We start from the raw sequence: 27,883 nt of genomic DNA, 5'->3' as shown, positions 1-27,883 counted from the left end.
TCCTGCAGACGCCATGTTTTGGTTGCCACCGGCTTCTGTGGAAGCCATTATTTGGCGTTGGGTGCTGCAATCATTTCTTGGTTGGTGCTGGCAGCTGAAGAAACCACTAATTGTTTGTCACTGTCTCTTTCAGATGGAATTATTTGCTTGGTGCTGGCTCTGTTAGAAGTCATTATTTGGTTGGCACCACTCCTTGGTTCGAGTTGGCTTGCATAGAAGCCATTATGTGGTTCGCAGTTGGCTTTAGAAGAAGCAATTAAGTTGGTGTTTCTGGCTCCCGCAGAAGCCACTGAATGGCTGGCTCTGGCTCCTACAGAGCCATTATCTGGTTATGATGACGGTCTTAAAAGCCATTATTTGATAGGCGGTGGCTGTGCTAGAAGCCATTACGTCGATGGTGCTGGCTCCTGCAGAAGCCATTATCTTGTTCGCGGTGGCTCTGGTAGAATACCTTATTTGGGTAGCGCTGGCTTCTAAAGAGACTATTATTTGGCTTGACACTGAATCCTTCCAAACTTATTGTCTTGTTGGTGGTGGCTCTGGTAGAAGCCAATATTTGTTTGGCACTGGCTCCTACAGAAACCTTTATTTGGGTGGCGCTGGCTTCTACAGAAACTATTATTTTGTTGGCACTGGCTCCTACAGAAACCATTATTTGGTTGGCGCCGGCTCCTACAGAAACCATTATTTGGTTGGCGCTGGCTCCTACAGAAACCATTATTTGGTTGGCGCTGGCTCCTACAGAAACCATTATTTGGTTGGCGCTGGCTCCTACAGAAACCTGTATCTGGTTGATGGTGGCGGCTCTGGTAGACCCCATTATTTGGTTGGCAGTAGCTTTAGTAGAAACCATTATTTGGTTGGCGCTGGCTCCTACAGAAACCAGTATCTGGTTGGTGGTGGAGGCTCTGGTAGACCCCATTATTTGGTTGGTAGTAGCTTCAGTAGAAGACATTATTTGGTTGGCGCTGGCTCCTGCAGAAGCCATTATCTTGTTGGCAGTGGCTCTGGTAGATGTTATTACTTGGTTGGCTGTGGTTCTTGTGAACAGAAACAGGCCTGGTTTGGGATGGGAGATGGAGAGGCACAATATTCTGGAAGTTTCAAGGGGTTAATCGTGAAACACACAAAAGATGATTGGAGGCTGCTTGAAATAAGTATAACCACTGGCAATCACTCAGGGCAGCTCTCCAACCCATTGTTCTTTTGGTCAACATGCCACATCAGGTTGGACCCAGCCATATGCAAATCAGTCTTGACCCTGCTCCTCATGGGAACCGTCCAGCCGGAACTGCCAGGCCCTCCCTGAACCAGATCCCAAGCAAGCCAGGACCGGTTTTGCCCTAGTTATGGGCTCATCAGCTGGGTACAGTTTGGTTCCAGTGACTCAGTCTGAACAGGACACATGTCTAGGCATACCCATGCACCTTAGGCCGGTACATGAAATACACAAAAGGTGATGGGCGGCTGCTTTCAATAATGTGAAGATGAGACGTCTCCCAGTGGAAACACTGCATTGGATGCCAGTTTATCAATCAATCAATCATTTGTAGAGCGCACTACTCATCCGTGAGGGTCTCAAGGCGCTGGGGGGGAGCTGCTACTGTTCGAACAACCAGGCCTTGAGAAGTCTCCTGAAGGTCTGTCGCAGGTGGATGGGAAGGGATTATGGTATGTGTGTCTGTCAACCACAAAAGCACAACCTCACACAATCCTCCCTTCATGTCTGGATTTCAGCAATACAAAGGACCACATATGTTTTTCGAATTAAAACATGTGTCTATCAAAATAAGAGTGGTCCAACTAGGGTTACAGACAGGAGCGGCCCTTGCAGGTAAGAGTTGTGGGGCGGGGTCGGAGGGGGGAGTCGACAGACGACAATTAGGGAAAATTAAATAAAATAAAAAACACTTACCTAGCGCTCGCCGCATTGCCGACTCAGCACTGCGCCGAATGCAAAGTAAGTGGTTTTAAATATTTATTTATTTTATATTCCTTATACATTCGTACGTCACTTTGTGTGGAAAAAATACTTGTAATATTAGAAGACCTCCTATGCCGTGTGCAGGGGAGTCGAGGGTGGGTGACACGTTATTCATTCCCAAGAAGTGAATATGCACTTAATACATACATGTTGGCCAGACTTTTCAACACTTTGCTCAGATACAATAGGATGCCAAATTTTGCTAAGTTATGATTTTGGATTTATTTTCCAAAGCAAAGCAATCTTATCATGGAAAGTTGCCCATGCTCCCAGCCTGTGTTACTTTGCATCAAGGGGGTGTTCAACGGGTAGTACATAGGCGTTCCCACACTACCACCCTTTGGTTTTGACGTAAAGCCCTATCTATTCACATTGGTAGACAGGGCTTTGTGTAAAAAATACAAATTCAGTGCAAACTAGGTGACAGCTTTTCTTCCCCAAATGTTTCTTAGTTTGCATGTCTGCTGCACTGTACAGCACACGTGCAAAGTTGGAACAGCTTTCAAGTTAGTCTGTGTGTGCTTGATTCAAGGTCACATCTTTGCATTCATTATGGGTGCGCGAGATACGCAGCCTGAGGGTGCGCCATCGCTTGTGAAGAGAGCCGCAGCGCCTTATGTTTGTAAAACAGGCTGGTTCCCTCAATTGCATTTTTCAAACAAGGATTCTTAATACAATAGGTCTCGTATTTGCACGAGTTTAAGCTATTGGCATTGTAAATGACAATGCCTTTTATTTATTTGTTTTGATAATAAACACATAAATAAAAAGCATTGTCATTTACAATGCCAATGCTCAACTCTTGTAAATTCAAGACCTCGGCCACCATTGTCATGGTCTGCTTGGTAAGTGAAAGCGAGCACGGCGTGCTGAAAGTTGGAGGAAAGCATGTCTTGCCTGCAGTAGGAGAAACGCATTAAAGAAAATAGGGGCATATTAACAAGCTGAAGTATCGCCGCTTTCTCAGCACAATTCGCCGAGAAAGCGGCGATACTTCCAGCGCCCTATTAACAAGGGCATTGCAACGCCTGCCTCAAGCCCACTTTGCATGTCAGCGAGAAACATAGCTAATAACATGCAAAGTGGGCGTTCCCACGTCCAACCACATGTAAAATGTGGTTGGAGGTGGGAACACCCTATCACCAAGGCAGGCGTTGGGAGGAAAAGACCTGCGATAAACTTGTTTATCGCAGGTCTCCTAACGCCTGCTCTGACCAGGCGTTAGGCATTGTTAACATGGGGGTGTGGATCATAAAGCTGAATCCACCCCCCCATATTATCAAGGCACACATTAGCGCGTGATAACGCTTGTTTTCACGCGCTAATGTTCACTATCACCGGCTATCACAGGATTTACTATCGCCTACGTGTTGCGCGTTGATAATATCGCGCTAACACGGCGAGAAAATCCGGTGATAGTGAAATGTGCGATGTGCGTTTTTTAACGCACATATTGTTAATATGCCCCCTAGTGCTTAAATAAGACATACCGTGTAACAACTGAAGTAAAAGGGCCAGTCCTCATGGGAGATTACAAATTAAGACAAGACGGTACTAAGGAGGGACTAACAGGCCTGTTAACGAATCAGAAGCCAGCATTTACAAAGGACAATGACACAAGCCAATGAAAAATATGGGCGGAGAGTGGACGGAGCTTCAAGTCCATATTCGAATAAAGCATGCCTCGTAGAGCAGCACATGCGCTGCCCAGGCTCGACATAAAAAGAAGTTAAATTACTACTTGTGAACAAATTCCTGCCCTAGGTCATACAATTGGACTCAAAATCTGCACCCATGATTATCACTAGACTGTCAGACTATATCTATTGTCTAGTGGACTTGTCCTAGAGATATTCGATATATGAAGGTACACAGTTGGCACCTCTCTTGATTATGCTGTTGTTTGCTTTCCTGTTTTTTATATCTTTCATTTGTAAAGTGCTCTGATACCCTCACAAATCATGTTCGCACTAGATAAAACCTTATTAATAAATAAAATATCTGAGATACAGCGCAGTCCTGCTCTCTCCCTTTCAAACAAAACAGAGCAGCAATGACGGGTCTTGCTCTGCGCTGCGTGAAATAATAGTAAACGTGCCAGGTTATGCCATTGAAGTGGGTGTAATACCCCTAACTTCAGGGTGCTTCAATTCAGCACCCCCAGAACTTGTTCAGAGCGAGAGCACTGCCCTGAAACCGACCAGTGGGCTTTCTTCATCCAGAGATTTACTGAGGCTGCAGACAACCCAACCCTTGCAGTGAGACCATAAACGCTAAATTCCTAAGCTAGTAAAGGGTTAATTTTATCTCTTCTCTTCAAAGGGCTCCCCTGCTGCGAGAATTTGATGTATGCAAGATCACACATTGCGAAAGTGAAGTATGCCAAGACCCTGTAACCACTGAACAGGTGCATGGTTTACATGTTTTCTGGGAAGGTTTTACTGAGAGGGAACAGGGGCACGCGAGCTGATCTCCCTGCCAGAGGGGCAGAAAGAGGGGAAGAGCGTACAGGCAGAGGCCGGTGCGTGATCTCTCTTCCCTCTGAAGGTGCCTTAGAGCAGGAGGCTCTCATGTGTGACCTCTCTCTCAAAGAGCAGGCCTTGGGATCCGACAGGAGCAGATACCTTATATCACTCCCAGAGAAGACAGGGACTAAGAGAGCAGACCCGAGATGTGATCTCACTCGGAGAGAGCAGGTTCGTGATGTGATCTCACTCTGAGATTAGCAGATGCGAGATGCGATCTCACTCTGAGAGAGCAGGTTCGAGATGCGATCTCACTCTGAAAGAGCAGGCGTGAGATGTGATCTCACTCTGAGAGAGCAGGTTCGAGATGCGATCTCACTCTGAGAGAGCAGGTTCGAGATGTGCTCTCACTCTGAGAGAGCAAGTTCGGGTTGTGATCTCACTCTCAGAGAGCAGACTCGAGATGTGATCTTACTCGGAAAGAGCAGGTTCGTGATATGATCTCACTATGAGATTAGCAGATGTGAGATGTGATCTCACTCTGAAAGAGCAGGTTCGTGATGTGATCTCACTCTGAGATTAGCAGATGTGAGATGTGATCTCACTCTGAAAGAGCAGGTTCGTGATGTGATCTCACTCTGAGATTAGCAGATGTGAGATGTGATCTCACTCTGAAAGAGCAGGCGCGAGATGTGATCTCACTCTCAGAGAGAAGGCTTGGAAATAGACTTAGATATGACTTCACTCTCAGAAAACCGTCAGGATCTAAGAAGTCATCTCACTCTCTGTCAAGGACCTGAGATGTGATCCCACCTCTCTTCTGGCCCTGAGATGTGATCTTCTATCCTCCTCTGAAGACGCCTGAGACCAGACACCTCAGATGAGACCTGAGATGTGATCTCACTCCTCCAGGCCCTGAGATGTGATCTCAACCCCTCAAGACCCTGAGATGTGATCTCAACCCCTCCAGGACCAGAGATGTGATCTAACCCCCTCCAAGCCCTGAGATATGCTCTCACCCCCTTCAGGCCCTGAGACGTCATTTCACCCCCTGAGGGCGCTGAGAGCAGACAGTCTACTTGTTTGGAGTGCGTGGGTGACGGTCTTTCTGGATTCGTGGGGAGGGGTCAACTTGAAAGTATTGCGAAGGATGCGAGGGTGTTGAATCACGTGGAGGAGACGGCGTCGATCTGTCAGGTCATGGTGAGGGAGGAGTTGAGTATGATGCTGAGGTTCCGGGCGTGGTCTGTGGGAGTGGGGAGACTGCCGAGGGCGGTGGGCCATCAGGTGTTGTCCATGCAAAGTTTTTCATTCCTTCGTGGAAGCTGAGTCTGGTGGTGTGGGGATTCTTCATCAGAGAGAGGAGGAGCTGGGTGTCATCGTTGTAGGATACTATGCTGAGTCCTTGCTGTCTGATGATGGCAGTGAGGGGGGCCATGGCGAGGGGGGCCATGTAGATGTCGAAGAGCGTGGGGCTGAGCAATGATCCTTAGGGTACTCTGCAGTTGATCTCTGTGGGTTCGGAGAGGAAAGTCGGGAGTCTGATTCTTTGGGTTCGGCTGGTGAGGAAAGAGCGGATCCAGTTGGGGCGGTTCCCTGTATGCCGGCGTCGTGGAGTCTGGCAGTGAGAGTGCAGTGGGAGACGGTGTTGAAGGCTGCGGTGAGGTCTAGTAGGATGAGGGCCGCGGTACAGCCCTGGTTGAAGAGAGTGTGGATGACGTCTTTGGTGGCTAGGAGGGCAGGCTCGGTGCTGTAGTTGGTGCGGAATCTGGATTGGGAAAGATCGATGATGGAGTTGTCGTCAATTAAGTTCATTAGTTGGCTGTTGATGATCTTCTCGGTGGGAGGAGTAGTTTTAGAGGTCTGTGGTGTCTGCAGAGGGCTTCTTGAGAAGGGGCTTGACTTCTGCGCGTTTCCATAGCTCTGGTGCTATAGTGGCTCTGTGGAAGATGTGCGGTGAGTGGGGTCCGTGGGGACTCCTGAGTGAATGATCTTCATGATCAGGCCCTGAGATACGATCTCACTCCCCAAGGGAGGCCGCTTGCGAGAAGACAGGCTCTGAGATGTGATTTCACCTCCCTCCAGGCCCTGAGATGTGCTCCCACCTCCTGTGGCAACATCGGGGAGCAGACAGGACCTGAGATGTGATCTCACCTCCCAGGTCCCGAAATGTGATCTCACCCCACTGCGAGGTTGCCTGAGAGCAGACAAGACCTGAGATGTGATCTCACCCCCCTCCCGGCCCTGACATGTAATCTTACCCCGGTGCGAGGCCACCTGAGAGCAGACAGGACCTGAGTTGTGATCTCACCCCCCTCCAGGCCCTGAGATGTGATCTAGCCCCCCCCCCTGCGATGTGATCTCAACCCCCCTCCAGGCCCTGAGATGTGATCTCACCCTCCTGTGAGGGCGCTTGAGAGCAGACACGGCCTAAAATGTGATATCACCCCCCTCCAGGCCCTGAGAAGTGATTTCACTCTCTCCTAGCCCTGAGATGGGATCTCGCCCCCCTCCAGACTATGACTGCGACCTCACCCCATGTGAGGGCGCCTGAGAGCAGACAGGACTGGTGATGTGATCTTACCCCCTCCAGGCCCTGAGATGTGATCCCACCCCCTTGCTATGGTACCTGAGAACAGATAGGACCTGAGATGTGATCTCGCCCCCCTCCAGGCCCAGAGATGTGATCTCGCCCCACTCCAGGCCCAGAGATGTGATCTCGCCCCCCTCCAGGCCCAGAGATGTGATCTCGCCCCCCTCCAGGCCCAGAGATGTGATCTCGCCCCCCTCCAGGCCCTGTGATAGTAGCTTGCTCTCCCCTAGGCCCTGTGATGTGATCTCATCCCCTTCTTGGTCCTGAGATGTGATTTCACCCGCCCGTGAGGGCGCCTGAGAGCAGACATGACCTGTGATCTGGTCTCACCTCCCTCCAGGCCCTGAGGTGTGATATCAGCCCCTAGTGAGTGCGCCTGAGAGCAAACAGGGCCTGAGATGTCATCTCACCCGCTTTTGAGGGCGCCTGAGAGCAGACTGGCCCAAATATGTCATCTCACCTCCCTACAGGACCTTAGATGTGATCTCACCTCCTTACAGGGCCTGAGATGTGATCTCACCCCCTAGGGAGGGCACCTGAGAGCAGACAGGGCCTGCGGTGTGATCTCACCCGCCTATGAGGGCGTCTGAGAGAAGACAGGGCCTAAGATGTGATCTCACCTCCCTACAGGGCCTGAGATGTGATCTCACCCCCTAGGGAGGGCACCTGAGAGCAGACAGGGCCTGCGGTGTGATCTCACCCGCCTATGAGGGCGTCTGAGAGAAGACAGGGCCTAAGATGTGATCTCACCTCCCTACAGGGCCTGAGATGTGATCTCACCCCCTAGGGAGGGCACCTGAGAGCAGACAGGGCCTGCGGTGTGATCTCACCCGCCTATGAGGGCGTCTGAGAGAAGACAGGGCCTAAGATGTGATCTCACCTCCCTACAGGGCCTGAGATGTGATCTCACCCCCTAGGGAGGGCACCTGAGAGCAGACAGGGCCTGCGGTGTGATCTCACCCGCCTGTGAGGGCGCCTGAGAGCAGACAGGCTCAGAAGTGCTTTCTTTCACCTCTGGAAAAAGCCATTTCTTTGGGCAAGTATTTCACGAGCCTCCTGGAATGAGAAGCATGCGTGAAATGTCGGCTCTGCTGATGTCATACGCACATAACTGTATATAACATGCCAGGGGGCACTGGAAACTGTAGCCACAATGAAGTACTGTGCAATAAATCAGACCACCCTGGTCCCCCACCCACTGGCCAGGGTACAGGAGGTCAGACACCAGCATCAGGCGAGGGGACTAGCAGGCCTCCCCCAAATAGTCCTCCTTCCTAAACCTTCGCCCCCCCCTCACCCCCATCTACCCTACAACCCCCGCCAACCACCCCAAACCTAAAAATCCCACAATGCTCCCTTGAGGCTGTCTGGTCACTACAGTCTCTGACACACCTTGCGCAGCGCTTAGAGTGCGCACTCTTCCAATGAAGCGCTTTAGTCTCAGGAACTCTGAGACAGGCTGCCTGTGGGTCCAGCTACAATATCGAAGTTTTACTATTGACATGCTCTTATACCGAGTACACGGTATCAGCTGCTGATCTCAGGAGAAGCAGTTCATCACCAGAGACCCCTACAACACCCTACTCTGGGGTGACCTAGAGATCTAATGGAGAGGCTAGCCACCATCAGAGGCCTCGCTGCGGCACCTACAACACCCTACTCTGGGGTGACCTAGAGATCTAATGGAGAGGCTAGCCACCATCAGAGGCCTCGCTGCGGCACCTACAACACCCTACTCTGGAGTGAGCTAGAGATCTACTCTGTAGTGAGCTAGCCACCATCATTGGCCTCGCAGCGGCACCAACAACACCCTACTCTGGAGTGAGCTGGAGATCTAAGGGAGAGGCTAGCCACCATCAGCGGCCTCGCAGCAGCACCTACAACACCCTACTCTGGAGTGAGCTGGAGATCTGAGGGAGAGGCTAGCCACCATCAGAGGCCTCGCAGCGGCACCTACAACACCCTACTCTGGAGTGAGCTGGAGATCTGAGGGAGAGGCTAGCCGCCATCAGAGGCCTCGCAGCGGCACCTACAACACCCTACTCTGGAGTGAGCTGGAGATCTGAGGGAGAGGCTAGCCACCATCAGAGGCCTCGCAGCGGCACCTACAACACCCTACTCTGGAGTGAGCTGGAGATCTAACGGAGAGGCTAGCCACCATCAGAGGCCTTGCAGCAGCACCTACAACACCCTACTCTGGAGTGAGCTGGAGATCTGAGGGAGAGGCTAGCCGCCATCAGAGGCCTCGCAGCAGCACCTACAACACCCTACTCTGGAGTGAGCTGGAGATCTAAGGGAGAGGCTAGCCACCATCAGAGGCCTCGCAGCAGCACCTACAACACCCTACTCTGGAGTGAGCTAGAGATCTAACGGAGAGGCTAGCCACCATCAGAAGCCTCGCAGCGGCACCTACAACACCCTACTCTGGAGTGAGCTGGAGATCTACTCTGTAGTGAGCTAGCCACCATTAGAGGCCCGCAGGAGCACCTACAACACCCTACTCTGGAGTGAGCTGGAGATCTGAGGGAGAGGCTAGCCGCCATCAGAGGCCTCGCAGCAGCACCTACAACACCCTACTCTGGAGTGAGCTGGAGATCTAAGGGAGAGGCTAGCCACCATCAGCGGCCTCGCAGCAGCACCTACAACACCCTACTCTGGAGTGAGCTGGAGATCTGAGGGAGAGGCTAGCCACCATCAGAGGCCTCGCAGCGGCACCTACAACACCCTACTCTGGAGTGAGCTGGAGATCTGAGGGAGAGGCTAGCCGCCATCAGAGGCCTCGCAGCGGCACCTACAACACCCTACTCTGGAGTGAGCTGGAGATCTAAGGGAGAGGCTAGCCGCCATCAGAGGCCTCGCAGCGGCACCTACAACACCCTACTCTGGAGTGAGCTGGAGATCTAACGGAGAGGCTAGCCACCATCAGAGGCCTTGCAGCAGCACCTACAACACCCTACTATGGAGTGAACTGGAGATCTAAGGGAGAGGCTATCCACCATCAGAGGCCCCGCAGCGGCACCTACAACACCCTACTCTGGAGTGAGCTGGAGATCTGAGGGAGAGGCTAGCCACCATCAGAGGCCTCGCAGCAGCACCTACAACACCCTACTCTGGAGTGAGCTGGAGATCTGAGGGAGAGGCTAGCCACCATCAGAGGCCTCGCAGCGGCACCTACAACACCCTACTCTGGAGTGAGCTGGAGATCTGAGGGAGAGGCTAGCCACCATCAGAGGCCTCGCAGCAGCACCTACAACACCCTACTCTGGAGTGAGCTGGAGATCTAAGGGAGAGGCTAGCCGCCATCAGAGGCCTCGCAGCGGCACCTACAACACCCTACTCTGGAGTGAGCTGGAGATCTAAGGGAGAGGCTAGCCGCCATCAGAGGCCTCGCAGCGGCACCTACAACACCCTACTCTGGAGTGAGCTGGAGATCTAACGGAGAGGCTAGCCACCATCAGAGGCCTCGCAGCGGCACCTACAACACCCTACTCTGGAGTGAGCTGGAGATCTAAGGGAGAGGCTAGCCACCATCAGAGGCCTCGCAGCGGCACCTACAACACCCTACTCTGGAGTGAGCTGGAGATCTAAGGGAGAGGCTAGCCGCCATCAGAGGCCTCGCAGCCGCACCTACAACACCCTACTCTGGAGTGAGCTGGAGATCTAAGGGAGAGGCTAGCCGCCATCAGAGGCCTCGCAGCGGCACCTACAACACCCTACTCTGGAGTGAGCTGGAGATCTAAGGGAGAGGCTAGCCACCATCAGAGGCCTTGCAGCAGCACCTACAACACCCTACTCTGGAGTGAGCTGGAGATCTGAGGGAGAGGCTAGCCGCCATCAGAGGCCTCGCAGCAGCACCTACAACACCCTACTCTGGAGTGAGCTGGAGATCTAAGGGAGAGGCTAGCCACCATCAGAGGCCTCGCAGCAGCACCTACAACACCCTACTCTGGAGTGAGCTAGAGATCTAACGGAGAGGCTAGCCACCATCAGAAGCCTCGCAGCGGCACCTACAACACCCTACTCTGGAGTGAGCTGGAGATCTACTCTGTAGTGAGCTAGCCACCATTAGAGGCCCGCAGGAGCACCTACAACACCCTACTCTGGAGTGAGCTGGAGATCTGAGGGAGAGGCTAGCCGCCATCAGAGGCCTCGCAGCAGCACCTACAACACCCTACTCTGGAGTGAGCTGGAGATCTAAGGGAGAGGCTAGCCACCATCAGCGGCCTCGCAGCAGCACCTACAACACCCTACTCTGGAGTGAGCTGGAGATCTGAGGGAGAGGCTAGCCACCATCAGAGGCCTCGCAGCGGCACCTACAACACCCTACTCTGGAGTGAGCTGGAGATCTGAGGGAGAGGCTAGCCGCCATCAGAGGCCTCGCAGCGGCACCTACAACACCCTACTCTGGAGTGAGCTGGAGATCTAAGGGAGAGGCTAGCCGCCATCAGAGGCCTCGCAGCGGCACCTACAACACCCTACTCTGGAGTGAGCTGGAGATCTAACGGAGAGGCTAGCCACCATCAGAGGCCTTGCAGCAGCACCTACAACACCCTACTATGGAGTGAACTGGAGATCTAAGGGAGAGGCTATCCACCATCAGAGGCCCCGCAGCGGCACCTACAACACCCTACTCTGGAGTGAGCTGGAGATCTGAGGGAGAGGCTAGCCACCATCAGAGGCCTCGCAGCAGCACCTACAACACCCTACTCTGGAGTGAGCTGGAGATCTGAGGGAGAGGCTAGCCACCATCAGAGGCCTCGCAGCGGCACCTACAACACCCTACTCTGGAGTGAGCTGGAGATCTGAGGGAGAGGCTAGCCACCATCAGAGGCCTCGCAGCAGCACCTACAACACCCTACTCTGGAGTGAGCTGGAGATCTAAGGGAGAGGCTAGCCGCCATCAGAGGCCTCGCAGCGGCACCTACAACACCCTACTCTGGAGTGAGCTGGAGATCTAAGGGAGAGGCTAGCCGCCATCAGAGGCCTCGCAGCGGCACCTACAACACCCTACTCTGGAGTGAGCTGGAGATCTAACGGAGAGGCTAGCCACCATCAGAGGCCTCGCAGCGGCACCTACAACACCCTACTCTGGAGTGAGCTGGAGATCTAAGGGAGAGGCTAGCCGCCATCAGAGGCCTCGCAGCCGCACCTACAACACCCTACTCTAGAGTGAGCTGGAGATCTAAGGGAGAGGCTAGCCACCATCAGAGGCCTCGCAGCGGCACCTACAACACCCTACTCTGGAGTGAGCTGGAGGTCTAAGGGAGAGGCTAGCCACCATCAAAGGCCCCACATCGGCACCTACAACACCCTACTCTGGAGTGAGCTGGAGATCTAAGGGAGAGGCTAGCCGCCATCAGAGGCCTCGCAGCGGCACCTACAACACCCTACTCTGGAGTGAGCTGGAGATCTAACGGAGAGGCTAGCCGCCATCAGAGGCCTCGCAGCGGCACCTACAACACCCTACTCTGGAGTGAGCTGGAGATCTAACGGAGAGGCTAGCCACCATCAGAGGCCTCGCAGCGGCACCTACAACACCCTACTCTGGAGTGAGCTGGAGATCTAACGGAGAGGCTAGCCACCATCAGAGGCTTCGCAGCGGCACCTACAACACCCTACTCTGGAGTGAGCTGGAGATCTAAGGGAGAGGCTAGCCGCCATCAGAGGCCTCGCAGCAGCACCTACAACACCCTACTCTGGAGTGAGCTGGAGATCTAAGGGAGAGGCTAGCCGCCATCAGAGGCCTCGCAGCAGCACCTACAACACCCTACTCTGGAGTGAGCTGGAGATCTAAGGGAGAGGCTAGCCGCCATCAGAGGCCTCGCAGCGGCACCTACAACACCCTACTCTGGAGTGAGCTGGAGATCTAACGGAGAGGCTAGCCACCATCAGAGGCCTCGCAGCGGCACCTACAACACCCTACTCTGGAGTGAGCTGGAGATCTAAGGGAGAGGCTAGCCACCATCAGAGGCCTCGCAGCGGCACCTACAACACCCTACTCTGGAGTGAGCTGGAGATCTAACGGAGAGGCTAGCCACCATCAGAGGCCTCGCAGCGGCACCTACAACACCCTACTCTGGAGTGAGCTGGAGATCTAAGGGAGAGGCTAGCCACCATCAGAGGCCTCGCAGCGGCACCTACAACACCCTACTCTGGAGTGAGCTGGAGATCTAAGGGAGAGGCTGTCTGAAGTCCACAAGTTATACCCCAGCCCCCTTTGATGAGTCAAGTCAAGCTGAACTACCTACAAAGCCCTCACTTCCCCTATGAACACAGCGCTAAAGGCGAAGCCGTCAGTCACTGGAGGAAATAAAATGCTTCATTCGTTCATTCATTTAGTCTGTCAACCACTGAAGGCCACACTGGAAGCCAAGGTCACTCAGCTATGACCTTTTCAAAGTCAAACACTGGCAGAAAACCTGCCCCTCCTCTCTAACCTGCAACCAGGGCCAGACTGCCCGTTGCGGGGCACCGGGCAATCCCCGGTGCCCCGCACGGTTGGGGGCCGTATTTGGGCCCCTGGGGGCCTTTTTTGTTACAGGGCCGTTTTTGCAGCATAGCTGCAAAATCGGCCGAAAACCGACCCTGGCAAAGAGCTCGGCAGCACCCCCAATCCCCCCTCCCCCTCCAATCCCCCCCCCCACCCCAGGGGGGGGGGGGGGGGGCGAGCACTTTGCCAGGGCCGGTTTTGGTTCCAAGTCCGGCACTGCCTGCAACCCTGTGCCCTTCACTCCTCCAGGTAAGGCGGTGAAATCATGCGGTTCTGCAGCCTCGGCCTTGCCCGCATAATTATAGGTTCCGCACACATCTACCGCAGAATCTGCAGAGATCAACACTTACTCTCTACAGCTCGTAGCATTCAAAAGCTATTAAAAGTTGCCACAAGTGGGGCTGCGCAGCGGTGTACCCCGACAAACAGCATCAGGGCATCTTTCAGTTACTGATGGCTCAATCCAAGCCTCAAACTGGTCCCTCTGATCATCATCAATCGCTTTCCTGTTCTCTCTCCATTTCGCTCTCTCTGCCTCCGAATGTCTCTATCTTTTGAACTTTCTCCATGCCCGTCTATGTCACTCTCTGCGTTTCTTAGTTATTCCCTCCCTCTCCTTCCCTGTGTCTCTCTCTCCCTCATTTTTTTCCCTCTGTCTCTCTCTTTCCCTCTCTCTCTTTCCCTCTCTCTCTTTCTCTGTGTATGTTTCTTTTTCATTCTCTCGTTCTCTCTCCCCCACTGTCTCCGTCTCTCTCTCTTTATCTCTCTCTATCTCTCGCTCTCTTTCTCTCTGTCTCTCTTGCCCTCTGTCCCTCTCTCTATATCCTCTCTGTCGCTCTGCCTCTCCCTTCCCCCGTGACCACTCTTTCTCTCCCTCTGTCTCGCTTTCTCTCACTCATTCTCTTTCTCTCTGCCTCGGTTTCTCCCCTCCCCCTCTGCCTCTTTATCTCTCCCCCTCTATCTCTTTCCCTCTCTCCTTGTCTTTTCTCACTGTGCCCCTCTGTGGTCTCCTTGGCAGCCCTACACCTGCAGCCACCACAAGGCGCCCTGGGCGTGTCATGCGACCAGCACCCGCACTGTTTGTATTTGATTAAGCAGCATGAAGAGCCCTCCTCCCCTTTGGCTGTTTCTTCGCCCTCCCCTCTCTGCTCTATCCGCCTGTCACTCTCTCCGGCCACCTTTCTCTAGTTCGTTGCATCGCTGTTCTCTCTCTTCCTTTCTTCCTTTCCCCTCCCCCCACTCTCTCTTCCTTTCTTCCTCTCTTCCTCCCCCTCTCTCTCTTCCTTTCTTCCTCTCTACTCCTCTCTGCCTCTTTCTTTCTTCCTCTCTCCCCTCTCCTCCCTCTCTTTTTCCTCTCTCACCTCTGCCCCTCTATTCTCTTCCTCTATTCCTATCTTCCTCTCTCCCCCCTCACCTCTCTCTCTTCCCTTTCCTCGTCTCTACCCCACTTTCTTCCTCCCTCTCCCCCTCTTGTCTCCCGTCCTTTTTCTTCCTTGGTTTTTCTCTCTCTCTCACACACACACACACAGCCCCTGTTTTCTCTCTCGCTCTCCACTCTGCCCCTTGATTTTCCTCTCTCCTTCCAGCGCCCTTCCTCCCTTCTCGCCCGGGGTCTCTCCCACCCTCGTCCTTCGCCTCGCTATCCCAGTCCTCCTTTCCTATCACTCTGGCGTGCCCCAAATTCTCCCCTCTTCATCCTTCACCTCCCCCAAGTGTCCAGACTCCGCCGTTCGATCCCTCCTTCCGTGTCTTCTCCTTTTACGTGTTTTCTGTTCTCGGCTTCCCTTTACTTCTCCCTTTTCAGTTTCCCTTGTCTTATTCACCTCTCTACTTCTTTTTCCATCCTGATAATTCGGTGACTTTCACCTTTGTCCTTCCCAAGTTTGTTCTCTAGTTTTCTCTTTTGTCTGTCTTTATTTCCTCTACCTTTATATTTGATTTAGTTTTGTTTCATTTTTATTTTTGTAGCTTTTTCTTTCATTCTTACCGTTTTTCATTTCAGTCCAATTTATTTCGCTCTCGTCTGTTTCTACGTTTCTTACCCTGGCATTTTGTTTTCCTCCTTCCTCTCTTTTACTCTTTCTTCTGTTCTACTCTCTTTCTTCCTCCACGCTACACTTCCTAACTTTATTTCACTCAGGCTGGTTCTTTTTAGTTCCTACTCTCTCCATTTGAGGCCCTGTTTCCTTCCCACCCACCTTCTTTCATCCTCTTATTCTCTCTTGCTCTAAATCAAACTTTGAATGTGAAAAATAAGTCCTGGTCCCCAAAAATGAGTCTTAGTGTTTCTTCACCTGCAACAACCGGCACAAATTAAACAGCGCCTCAAGGCATACATAGGCACTGAATTGTAGAAGAAAGGCGCCCGCACTGAGGGCTGTAAACGTTGGCGTGTTAAACGGGGGTACACGTGATGGGGTGCAGGCCTCGGAATGAGACGTGCTAGCCACAGATGTAAATAACGAGTTGCCGGAATGAGTAGTCGGTAATAAAACGCGCACTTCGAGGCGCTCTAATGAGGCATACTTGTTGAGCTGTACGCGCGCTGCGATGCAGACCAGCTATAAACAGTGAGATATACAATTGAGGTGAACATGTGTGCGCCCGGAGCGCGCAGAGCGGGCTGCACACGTCAAGTGCGGGTTCCAACGTGCGTTGTACGTAAGGAGGCGTGCAAAGGCTGCGTGAGGTCTAGACAATGCATATGAACTGCTGGAGGTAAACGATGGGCATGGAGAAGTCTTTAGGTATATACATCAGGTGCACGAATGAGCTAGCCTAGAGGTATTAAGATATGCAAATGTACTGATATTGGGCTACTTAATTCAGGGGTATGGCACATCTACGAGGTACAGATATCGAGGCGTGCAAACGAGGTACGGATACTGAGGCGTGTAAGCGAGATATCCATATTGGGTATATTAATAAGCGGTATATACGAATCTTGGCACGCACAGATACTGAGGCGTGTCCATGAAATGCACATTTTGAGAAGTGTAAACGAGATACGAATAATAAGGCACGTTGTTGATGAGGAGTATATATGAGGCATGGATAGTAAGAGATTACAGAGATTGAGGCGTATAAGGGAGGTAGGAATAATAAAGTACGTTGATGAGTATGTACGGGGTATGGTTAGTAAAGTGCACAGATCTTGAGGCGGGTAAATGAGGTATGAATGAAAAGGTACATTAATGAGGAGTACATATGAGTTATAGATAGTGAGTATACAGATCTTGAGGCGTTTAAAGGAGGTACGAACAATATGGTACGTTGATAAGGAGCATATATCAGGTATTGATAGTAAGGTATACAGATCTTGAGGCGTGTAGACGAGTTACGAATAATAGGGTACATGAATGAGGAGTGCATGTGAGGTATTGATAGTACGATATACAGAGGTGGAGGCGTGTAAACGAGGTACGAATTATACGGTACCTTAATGAGGAGTACATTTGAGGTATGGATACTAAGGTATGCAGACATGGCTTGCTCGTAAACGTTGTACGAGTAGTGAGGTGCGGTAATGAGGACATATATGAGGTATGGATAGTAAGTTGTGCAGCACTTGATGCTTGTAAACGAGGTACGAATAATAAGGTACGTTAATGAGGCTTACATATATGATGTATGGGTAGTAAGTATACAGAGGCTGAGGTGTGTAAACGAGGTGCACATATTGAAATGAGGTACAGAGCGAGGCTACAGATCTGGTAGGGATATCGAGGTATGTACATGAAGCACAGATATTGTGGTACATAAATGAGGCATGTATATCGAGGCATGGAGGCGAGCAACAGATGTGTTTATTCAGAAGGAGAGACTCACCCAGTCCGCGCCTTCCTGGGGCCGCCCGGATCTGGCTGTAAATCCGCTCAGAGTGAAAACCAAGTGCAACCGGACAGGAAACGGGGAGGTCCCAGTGCGGGGGGCGGCTTCCAGTGGCAGCCCGGGGGCTCACGGGACCAGGCCTTCACTGACGGGCACTAGGAAAGCATCAAACCCTCCTGCGCCCCTCCCTGGGTGCTGAGAGAGAGCGCTGCACTGCTACAATCCCGACACCTCGGGGTGCTTGGAGAAGGAGGTCTGATCGTGTGATCCTGGCCTCCTGGGTGCTGACAGACGGCCGCCCTGCTGTGATCCAGCTCTCCTGTTGCTTACAGACGGGGGTCCCCTTGCTTGTTCCTGCCCCTCCTGGGGCTGACAGTCGGTGGCGCCCCGCTGAGATCCTGGCACGCTGGTGCCACCCTCGCCCTGTGGGTGCTGAAGACTGGTACCTCCTGGCCTGGGGTTCACGGATCAGCCCCCAAGTGTGCAGAAGTCCTGGAGTGCCCTTGTGACAGCACACCCTTGGCTGGGCGCCTCGCCCACTTTCTATGCGCCTAGCACCCCTGGGTGGTCACAGGAGAGAGACCGCTCCCGCCCCCCTAGCACCCCTGGGTGGTCACTGGAGAGTTCCCCGAGCACCCCTGGGTGGTCACAAGAGAGTGCCCCGAGCACCCCTGGGTGGTCACAAGAGAGTGCCCCGAGCACCCCTGGGCGGTCACTGGAGAGTGCCCCGAGCACCCCTGGGTGGTCACTGGAGAGTTCCCCGAGCACCCCTGGGTGGTCACAAGAGAGTGCCCCGAGCACCCCTGGGTGGTCACTGGAGAGTGTCCCGAGCACCCCTGGGTGGTCACAGGAGAGTGCCCCGAGCACCCCTGGGTGGTCACTGGAGAGTGCCCCGAGCACCCCTGGGTGGTCACTGGAGAGTTCCCCGAGCACCCCTGGGTGGTCACAAGAGAGTGCCCCGAGCACCCCTGGGTGGTCACTGGAGAGTGTCCCGAGCACCCCTGGGTGGTCACAGGAGAGTGCCCCGAGCACCCCTGGGTGGTCACTGGAGAGTGCCCGCTGCGGTGCCCCGAGCTCCCCTGGGTGGTCACAGAGGAGAGCCCGCTGCTGTGTCCAGGACACCCTTGGGTAGTCACGGGGGAGAACCCGCTGCGGTGCCCCGAGCTCCCCCGGGGGCCGGGGCCCTGCGCAGGATGCGCGGGCTCCGGCTGCGCTCCTGTTGGCTGCCCCGGTGCTGCGCCTCTCTTCTCCGGGACCGCTGCTCGTCCTCACTTGAAGCTGTGCGGTGCTGCTGTTCCTGCTCGCTGCTCCAGTGCCTCCGTCGCTGCTGCTGGTTGCCCCGATGCTTCTGCTGCTGGTTGCCCCGATGCTTCTGCTGCTAGTTGCCCCGATGCGCCTCCCGCTGCTGCTGCTGGTTGCCCCAGTGCTTCTGCTGCTAGTTGCCCCGATGCTCCTCCTGCAGGTTGTTGCCCCGCTGCCCCTGTTGCTTGTCGCTGCCTCTGTGCCCCTCCAGCGGTCAGGTGCCCCAGTCCCACAGTTGCTGTTCGTTGCTCCGGTGCTGCAGTTACTGCGCCCCGTTCGTCCCTTGCCACCGACGCTGTGCGCTGCTCGAGGGAGAGTGGGGACGCTAAAGTGGGGCTCTCCAGTGCTCTCCGCACCTCTTGCTGCCCCTTTATGTCCCCCCTCGGCACTGCTTCTGGTGCTGTTCGCCACTCTGGTGCTGTTCGCAGCTAAGGAGTTTCTACTCTCTCTTGCTGCGCCGATGCTGCTGTTCGTCAGTCCTTGCCTGTCCGCTGAGCTCAGGTGGGACTCTGGCTGCGCGGTTCTGGCTGGACGGAGTGGGGTGGCTGGGCGCAGAGGGGGTTCAGCCTCAGCCCTGCTTCTGTTTGCCACTCCGGCGCCTCTACTCTCTCTTGCTGCGCCGATGCTGCTGCCGATGCTCCTCCTGTACGGCGCCCCTCGCCCCTTGGGTACGTCCAGGAGGGACCCTGTCTGTGCGGTGCTGCCGGTGCTGCTCGTCGCCCCGGCCCCAGCGGCCTCTCTGAGAGGGGGCTCGGGCTTCGCGGTGCTGCTGGTCGTCGCCCCGGTCCCACCGGCCTCGCTGAGAGGGGGCTCGGGCTTCGCGGTGCTGCTGGTCGTCGCCCCGGTCCCACCGGCCTCGCTGAGAGGGGGCTCGGGCTCCGCGGTGCTGCTGGTCGTCGCTCTTCGCCTTTTGGGTACGTCCAGGAGGGACCCTGTCTGTGCGGTGCTGCTGGTCGCCCCGGCCCCACCGGCCTCGCTCAGAGGGGGCTCGAACCCGGCGCTGCCGCTGCTGCTGTGCGTTGCCCCGTGCGCTGCCGCCTCTCTGAGCTCCATACTCATATGAGGCCCCGCCGAGCCCTGCGCCCGCTGCCGCTCCGGGGAGGGGGTGTCAGGTTCCAGCCTGGCCCAGTCACCTGATCGCTGCTCTTCTCACCCGGGGCGGGGGTATCCGGGGAGGAGGTGGGGGCTGGGAGGGGGCAAGAGCTGCCCAGACCTCTACAGACCCACCCCTCCCCTGCTGCTCTGCGCCGGTCTAGAACCTGCACACAGGGTGGGAGGGGTAAAAGGTATATTATTCACCCAATTGAGGTTCGGGGTCTCCGTCACCAGCTGCCTCCTTGTGCACCGGCCCATAACGTGGACCACCCACCGCAGCTCCTGGGGGTTTAGGGGGGAGCGGTGGGTTGAGGTGGGTGGACAGGAAAGCGCTGCGATGGAGACCGCACCCACCGAGGCGCTTACTGCTACCCTAATCACCTCAACGACGATGTGTTAGGGGACGGGGTGAGGGGGCAATAGAGGGACAGTGAGGGGGGGGGGGGGGGGGGAGCGGCACCTGCCGTTTGCGTTGGCCCATGATCTTTCATGTAGCTTCGGGTCCAGTGAAGGGGGCGAGGGCAAACTAATCTCAAACCGCCCCACCCCCTCCCACCTACCACCCAGCCCTGCAGGTAGAGAGGAGAAGAGGGCAGATAAATAAAAGCAGGGGAAGGCAGCGGCCCCACTGACCCAGGAGAACCCCGCTTCTACACAGCAGGGGACGGGGGGAGGGGTCAAGCCCACCCAAAACTGACCTGCACACCCCACACATATCACAAGTCCACCTCCCCCTATGCACACAGCCGCTGCTGCCTGTGCGTGGTGCTGTGCACGAAGGGCTCACAAGAGTGAGCAGAGAGTATGACCTTCCCTAGTACACAAAGCTGCTGTTGCCTGTGTGTGGTGCTGTGCACAAAGGGCTCACAGGAGTGAGCAGAGAGTATGACCTCCCATTGTGCCCAAAGCTGGTGCTGCCTGTGTGTGGTGATGTGCACGAAGGGCTCACAAGAGAGTGAGCAGAGAGTATGACCCCCCATTGTGCCCAAAGCTGGTGCTGCCTGTGCGTGGTGATGTGCACGAAGGGCTCACAAGAGTGAGCAGAGAGTGACCTCCCCTTGTACACAAAGCTGGTGCAGCCTGTGCGTGGTGATGTGCACGGAGGGCTCACAAGAGAGTGAGCAGAGAGTATGACCCCCCATTGTGCCCAAAGCTGGTGCAGCCTGTGCGTGGTGATGTGCACGGAGGGCTCACAAGAGAGTGAGCAGAGAGTATGACCCCCCATTATGCCCAAAGCTGGTGCTGCCTGTGCGTGGTGATGTGCACGAAGGGCTCACAAGAGTGAGCAGAGAGTATGACCTTCCCTTGTACACAAAGCTGCTGTTGCCTGTGTGTGGTGCTGTGCACGAAGGGCTCACAGGAGTGAGCAGAGAGTATGACCTCCCATTGTGCCCAAAGCTGGTGCTGCCTGTGCGTGGTGATGTGCACGAAGGGCTCACAAGAGTGAGCAGAGAGTATGACCCCCCATTGTGCCCAAAGCTGGTGCTGCCTGTGCGTGGTGATGTGCACGAAGGGCTCACAAGAGTGAGCAGAGAGTATGACCTCCCCTTGTGCACAAAGCTGCATCTGCCTGTGCATGGTGATGTGCACGAAGGGCTCACAAGAGTGAGCAGAGAGTATGACCTCCCCTTGTGCACAAAGCTGCAGCTGCCTGTGTGTGGTGGGCTCAGAGGAGGGCTCACAAGAGAGTGAGCAGAGAGGATGATCTCCCCTTGTGCACCGAGCGGCTGCCTGTGTGTGGTGATGTGCACGAAGGGCTCACAAAAGTGAGCAGAGAGTGACCTCCCCTTGTACACAAAGCTGCTGTTGCCTATGCGTGGCGATGTGCACGGAGGGCTCACAAGAGAGTGAGCAGAGAGTATGATCTCCCCTTGTGCACAAAGCTGCGGCTGCCTGTGTACGGTGATGTGCACGAAGGGCTCACACGAGTGAGCAGATAGTGACCTCCCCTTGTACGCAAAGCTGCTGTTGCCTGTGCGTGGTGATGCGCACGAAGGGCTCACAAGAGTGAGCAGAGAGTATGACCCTCCCTTGGTGCACCGAGCTGCCTTTGCTGTGCATGATGGAATCACAAGAGAGTGAGCAGAGAGTGACCTCCCCTTGTGCACAAAGCTGCTGTTGCCTGTGCATGGTGCTGTGCACGGAGGGCTCACAAGAGAGTGAGCCGAGAGTGATCTCCCCTTGTGCACAAAGCTGCTGCTGGCTGTGCGTGGTGCTGTTCACGAAGGGCTCACTAGAGAGTGAGCAGAGAGTGGCCTCCCCCTGTGCACCCAGCTGCCTGTGCTGTGCACGAAGGGCTCACAAGAGAGTGAGCAGAGAGTGGCCTCCCCTTGTGCACAAAGCTGCAGCTGCCTGTGCGTGCTGATGTGCACGAATGACTCACAAGAGAGGGATCAGCCAGTATGACCACCCCATTGTGCACAAAGCTGCTGCTGCCTGTGTGTGGTGCTGTGCACGAAGGGCTCACAAGAGAGTGAGCAGAGAGTGGCCTCCCCTTGTGCCCAACCCTGCTGCTGCCTGTGCGTGGTGATGTGCACGAAGGGCTCACAAGAGAGTGAGCAGAGAGTGGCCTCCCCTTGTGCACCCAGCTGCCTGTGCTGTGCACGAAGGGCTCACAAGAGAGTGAGCAGAGAGTGGCCTCCCCTTGCACACATAGCTGCAGCTGCCTGTGTGTGGTGATGTGCATGAGGGGCTCACAAGAGAGTGAGCTGTGAGTATGACCTCTCCTTGGTGCACCGAGCTGCCTGTGCTGTGCATGATGGAATCACAAGAGAGTGAGCAGAGAGTGACCTCCCCTTGTGCACAAAGCTGCTGTTGCCTGTGCATGGTGCTGTGCACGGAGGGCTCACAAGAGAGTGAGCAGAGAGTGATCTCCCCTTGTGCACAAAGCTGCTGCTGGCTGTGCGTGGTGCTGTTCACGAAGGGCTCACAAGAGTGAGCAGAGAGTATGACCCCCCCATTGTGCCCAAAGCTGGTGCTGCCCGTGCGTGGTGATGTGCACGAAGGGCTCACAAGAGTGAGCAGAGAGTATGACCCCCCATTGTGCCCAAAGCGGGTGCTGCCTGTGCATGGTGATGTGCACGAAGGGCTCACAAGAGTGAGCAGAGAGTATGACCTCCCCTTGTGCACAAAGCTGCATCTGCCTGTGCGTGGTGATGTGCACGAAGGGCTCACAAGAGTGAGCAGAGAGTATGACCTCCCCTTGTGCACAAAGCTGCAGCTGCCTGTGCGTGGTGATGTGCACGGAGGGCTCACAAGAGAGTGAGCAGAGAGGATGATCTCCCCTTGTGCACCGAGTGGCTGCCTGTGTGTGGTGATGTGCACGAAGGGCTCACAAAAGTGAGCAGAGAGTGACCTCCCCTTGTACACAAAACTGCTGTTGCCTGTGCGTGGTGATGTGCACGGAGGGCTCACAAGAGAGTGAGCAGAGAGTATGATCTCCCCTTGTGCACAAAGCTGCGGCTGCCTGTGTACGGTGATGTGTACGAAGGGCTCACACGAGTGAGCAGAGAGTGACCTCCCCTTGTACGCAAAGCTGCTGTTGCCTGTGCGTGGTGATGTGCACGAAGGGCTCACAAGAGTGAGCAGAGAGTATGACCCCCCCTTGGTGCACCGAGCTGCCTGTGCTGTGCATGATGGAATCACAAGAGAGTGAGCAGAGAGTGACCTCCCCTTGTGCACAAAGCTGCTGTTGCCTGTGCATGGTGCTGTGCACGGAGGGCTCACAAGAGAGTGAGCAGAGAGTGATCTCCCCTTGTGTACAAAGCTGCTGCTGGCTGTGCGTGGTGCTGTTCATGAAGGGCTCACTAGAGAGTGAGCAGAGAGTGGCCTCCCCCTGTGCACCCAGCTGCCTGTGCTGTGCACGAAGAGCTCACAAGAGAGTGAGCAGAGAGTGGCCTCCCCTTGTGCACAAAGCTGCAGCTGCCTGTGCGTGCTGATGTGCACGAATGACTCACAAGAGAGGGATCAGACAGTATGACCACCCCCTTGTGCACAAAGCTGCTGCTGCCTGTGTGTGGTGCTGTGCACGGAGGGCTCACAAGAGAGTGAGCAGAGAGTGGCCTCCTCTTGTGCACCCAGCTGCCTGTGCTGTGCACGAAGGGCTCACAAGAGAGTGAGCAGAGAGTGGCCTCCCCTTGCACACATAGCTGCAGCTGCCTGTGTGTGGTGATGTGCATGAGGGGCTCACAAGAGAGTGAGCAGAGAGTATGACCTCTCCTTGGTGCACCGAGCTGCCTGTGCTGTGCATGATGGAATCACAAGAGAGTGAGCAGAGAGTGACCTCCCCTTGTGCACAAAGCTGCTGTTGCCTGTGCATGGTGCTGTGCACGGAGGGCTCACAAGAGAGTCTGCAGAGAGTGATCTCCCCTTGTGCACAAAGCTGCTGCTGGCTGTGCGTGGTGCTGTTCACGAAGGGCTCACTAGAGAGTGAGCAGAGAGTGGCCTCCCCCTGTGCACCCAGCTGCCTGTGCTGTGCACGAAGGGCTCACAAGAGAGTGAGCAGAGAGTGGCCTCCCCTTGTGCACAAAGCTGCAGCTGCCTGTGCGTGCTGATGTGCACGAATGACTCACAAGAGAGGGATCAGACAGTATGACCACCCCCTTGTGCACAAAGCTGCTGCTGCCTGTGTGTGGTGCTGTGCACGAAGGGCTCACAAGAGAGTGAGCAGAGAGTGGCCTCCCCTTGTGCCCAACCCTGCTGCTGCCTGTGCGTGGTGATGTGCACGAAGGGCTCACAAGAGAGTGATCAGACAGTATGACCCCCCCTTGTGCACACAGCTGCTGCCTGTGCGTGGTGATGTGCACAAAGGGCTCACAAGAGAGTGATCAGACAGTATGACCCCCCTTGTGCACAAAGCTGCTGCTGTCTGTGCATGGCGATGTGCAAGGAGGGCTCACAAGAGAGTGAGCAGAGAGTGGCATCCCCTTGTGCACCGAGCTGCCTGTGCTGTGCATTATGTAACCACTAGAGGGTGAGCAGAGAGTGACCTCCCCTTGTGCACAACGCTGTAGCTGCCTGTGCATGGTGTTGGGTATGAATGACTCACCAGAGAGTGAGCAGAGAGTGACCTCCCTTGTAAACCAAGCTGCAATTGCCCGTGCGTGGTGCTGTGCACGAAGGGCTCACAAGAGAGTGAGCATATAGTATGACCCCCCATTGTGCCCAAAGCTGGTGCTGCCTGTGCGTGGTGATGTGCACGAAGGGCTCACAAGAGAGTGAGCAGATAGTATGACCCCCCTTTGTGCACAAAGCTGGTGCTGCCTGTGTGTGGTGATGTGCATGACGGGCTCCAAAGAAAGTGAGCAGAGAGTGGCCTTCCATTGTGATCCCAGCTGCCTTTGCATGATGGAATCACAAGAGTGAGCAGAGAGTGACCTCCCCTTGTACACAATGCTGCTGTTGCCTGTGCGTGGTGCTGTGCACAAAGGGCTCACAAGAGTGAGCAGAGAGTATGACCCCCCTTGCACACATAGCTGCAGCTGCCTGTGCGTGGTGATGTGCACGGAGGGCTCACAAGAGAGTGAGCAGAGAGTGATCTCCCCTTGTGCCCAACCCTGCTGCTGCCTGTGCGTGGTGATGTGCACGAAGGGCTCACAAGAGAGTGATCAGACAGTATGACCCCCCTTGTGCACAAAGCTGCTGCTGCCTGTGCATGGTGATGTGCATGGAGGGCTCACAAGAGAGTGAGCAGAGAGTGGCCTCCCCTTGTGCACCCAGCTGCCTGTGCTGTGCACGAAGGGCTCACAAGAGAGTGAGCAGAGAGTGGCCTCCCTTGTGCACAAAGCTGCAGCTGCCTGTGCGTGCTGATATGCACGAATGACTCACAAGAGAGGGATCAGACAGTATGACCACCCCCTTGTGCACAAAGCTGCTGCTGCCTGTGTGTGGTGCTGTGCACGAAGGGCTCACAAGAGAGTGAGCAGAGAGTGGCCTCCCCTTGTGCCCAACCCTGCTGCTGCCTTTGCGTGGTGATGTGCACGAAGGGCTCACAAGAGAGTGATCAGACAGTATGACCCCTCTTGTGCACACAGCTGCTGCCTGTGCGTGGTGATGTGCACAAAGGGCTCACAAGAGAGTGATCAGACAGTATGACCCCCCTTGTGCACAAAGCTGCTGCTGCATGTGCATGGTAATGTGCAAGGAGGGCTCACAAGAGAGTGAGCAGAGAGTGGCCTCCCCTTGTGCACCGAGCTGCCTGTGCTGTGCATTATGTAACCACTAGAGGGTGAGCAGAGAGTGACCTCCCCTTGTGCACAACGCTGTTGCTGCCTGTGCATGGTGTTGTGTATGAATGACTCACTAGAGAGTGAGCAGAGAGTGACCTCCCTTGTAAACCAAGCTGCAATTGCCTGTGCGTGGTGCTGTGCACGAAGGGCTCCCAAAAGAGTGAGCATATAGTATGATCCCCCATTGTGCCCAAAGCTGGTGCTTCCTGTGCGTGGTGATGTGCACGAAGGGCTCACAAGAGAGTGAGCAGATAGTATGACCCCCCTTTGTGCACAAAGCTGGTGCTGCCTGTGTGTGGTGATGCGCATGACGGGCTCCAAAGAAAGTGAGCAGAGAGTGGCCTTCCATTGTGATCCCAGCTGCCTTTGCATGATGGAATCACAAGAGAGTGAGCAGAGAGTGACCTCCCCTTGTACACAATGCTGCTGTTGCCTTTGCGTGGTGCTGTGCACAAAGGGCTCACAAGAGTGAGCAGAGAGTATGACCCCCCTTGCACACATAGCTGCAGCTGCCTGTGCGTGGTGATGTGCACGAGGGGCTCCCAAGAGAGTGAGCAGAGAGTGGCCTTCCCTTGTGCACCCAGCTGCCTGTGCTGTGCATGATGGAATCACAAGAGAGTGAGCAGATAGTATGACCCCCCCTTTGTGCACAAAGCTGGTGCTGCCTGTGCGTGGTGATGTGCATGAGGGGCTCACAAGAGAGTGAGCAGAGAGTATGACCTCCCCTTGGTGCACCGAGCTGCCTGTGCTGTGCATGATGGAATCACAAGAGAGTGAGCAGACAGTGACCTCCCCTTGTGCACAAAGCTGCTGTTGCCTGTGCATGGTGCTGTGCACGGAGGGCTCACAAGAGAGTGATCAGAGAGTGGCCTCACCCTGTGCACCCAGCTGCCTGTGCTGTGCACGAAGGGCTCACAAGAGAGTGAGCAGAGAGTGGCCTCCCCTTGTGCACAAAGCTGCAGCTGCCTGTGCGTGCTGATGTGCACGAATGACTCACAAGAGAGGGATCAGACAGTATGACCACCCCCTTGTGCACAAAGCTGCTGCTGCCTGTGTGTGGTGCTGTGCACGAAGGGCTCACAAGAGAGTGAGCAGAGAGTGGCCTCCCCTTGTGCCCAACCCTGCTGCTGCCTGTGTGTGGTGATGTGCACGAAGGGCTCACAAGAGAGTGAGCAGAGAGTGGCCTCCCCTTGTGCCCAACCCGGCTGCTGCCTGTGCGTGGTGATGTGCACGAAGGGCTCACAAGAGAGTGATCAGACAGTATGACCCCCCCTTGTGCACCAAGCTGCTGCTGCCTGTGCATGGTGATGTGCACGGAGGGCTCACAAGAGAGTGAGCAGAGAGTGGCCTCCCCTTGTGCACCGAGCTGCCTGTGCTGTGCATTATGTAACCACTAGAGGATGAGCAGAGAGTGACCTCCCCTTGTGCACAACGCTGCTGCTGCCTGTGCATGGTGTTGTGTATGAATGACTCACAAGAGAGTGAGTAGAGAGTGACCTCCTTTGTAAACCAAGCTGCTATTGCCTGTGCGTGGTGCTGTGCACGAAGGGCTCACAAGAGAGTGAGCAGATAGTATGACCACCCCCATTGTGCCCAAAGCTGGTGCTGCCTGTGCGTGGTGATGTGCACGAAGGGCTTACAAGAGAGTGAGCAGATAGTATGACCCCCCCTTTGTGCACAAAGCTGGTGCTGCCTGTGTGTGGTGATGTGCATGACGGGCTCCCAAGAAAGTGAGCAGAGAGTAGCCTTCCATTGTGCACCCAGCTGCCTTTGCATGATGGAATCACAAGAGAGTGAGCAGAGAGTGACCTCCCCTTGTACACAATGCTGCTGCTGCCTGCACCTCAACAACCGCATCAACTTCTACGCTCCCAAACGCCACCTCTGATCAGCCAG

At 55.1% G+C, this 27,883-nt stretch overlaps 1 protein-coding gene and 1 long non-coding RNA gene across 3 annotated transcripts in view; one reads left to right on the top strand and one right to left on the bottom strand.

Moving 5' to 3' along the window:
• Window positions 1-17,952, bottom strand: part of ARTN (artemin) — a 223,669-nt gene extending 205,717 nt beyond the window's left edge. Inside the window, exon 1 of the mRNA XM_078661341.1 lies at window positions 17,361-17,952. The gene's annotated coding sequence lies outside the window, so the exon portion shown is untranslated. The remainder of the gene's footprint in view (window positions 1-17,360) is intronic.
• LOC144782251 (uncharacterized) overlaps window positions 1-27,883 on the top strand; it is a 649,538-nt gene that overhangs the window by 579,703 nt on the left and 41,952 nt on the right. The window lies entirely within an intron of this gene.

Source organism: Lissotriton helveticus, chromosome 1_1 (assembly GCF_964261635.1).
Source record: "Lissotriton helveticus chromosome 1_1, aLisHel1.1, whole genome shotgun sequence".
In the NCBI taxonomy this organism is placed as follows: Eukaryota; Metazoa; Chordata; class Amphibia; order Caudata; family Salamandridae; genus Lissotriton; species Lissotriton helveticus.
This window is presented reverse-complemented; position numbering and strand designations above follow the sequence as displayed.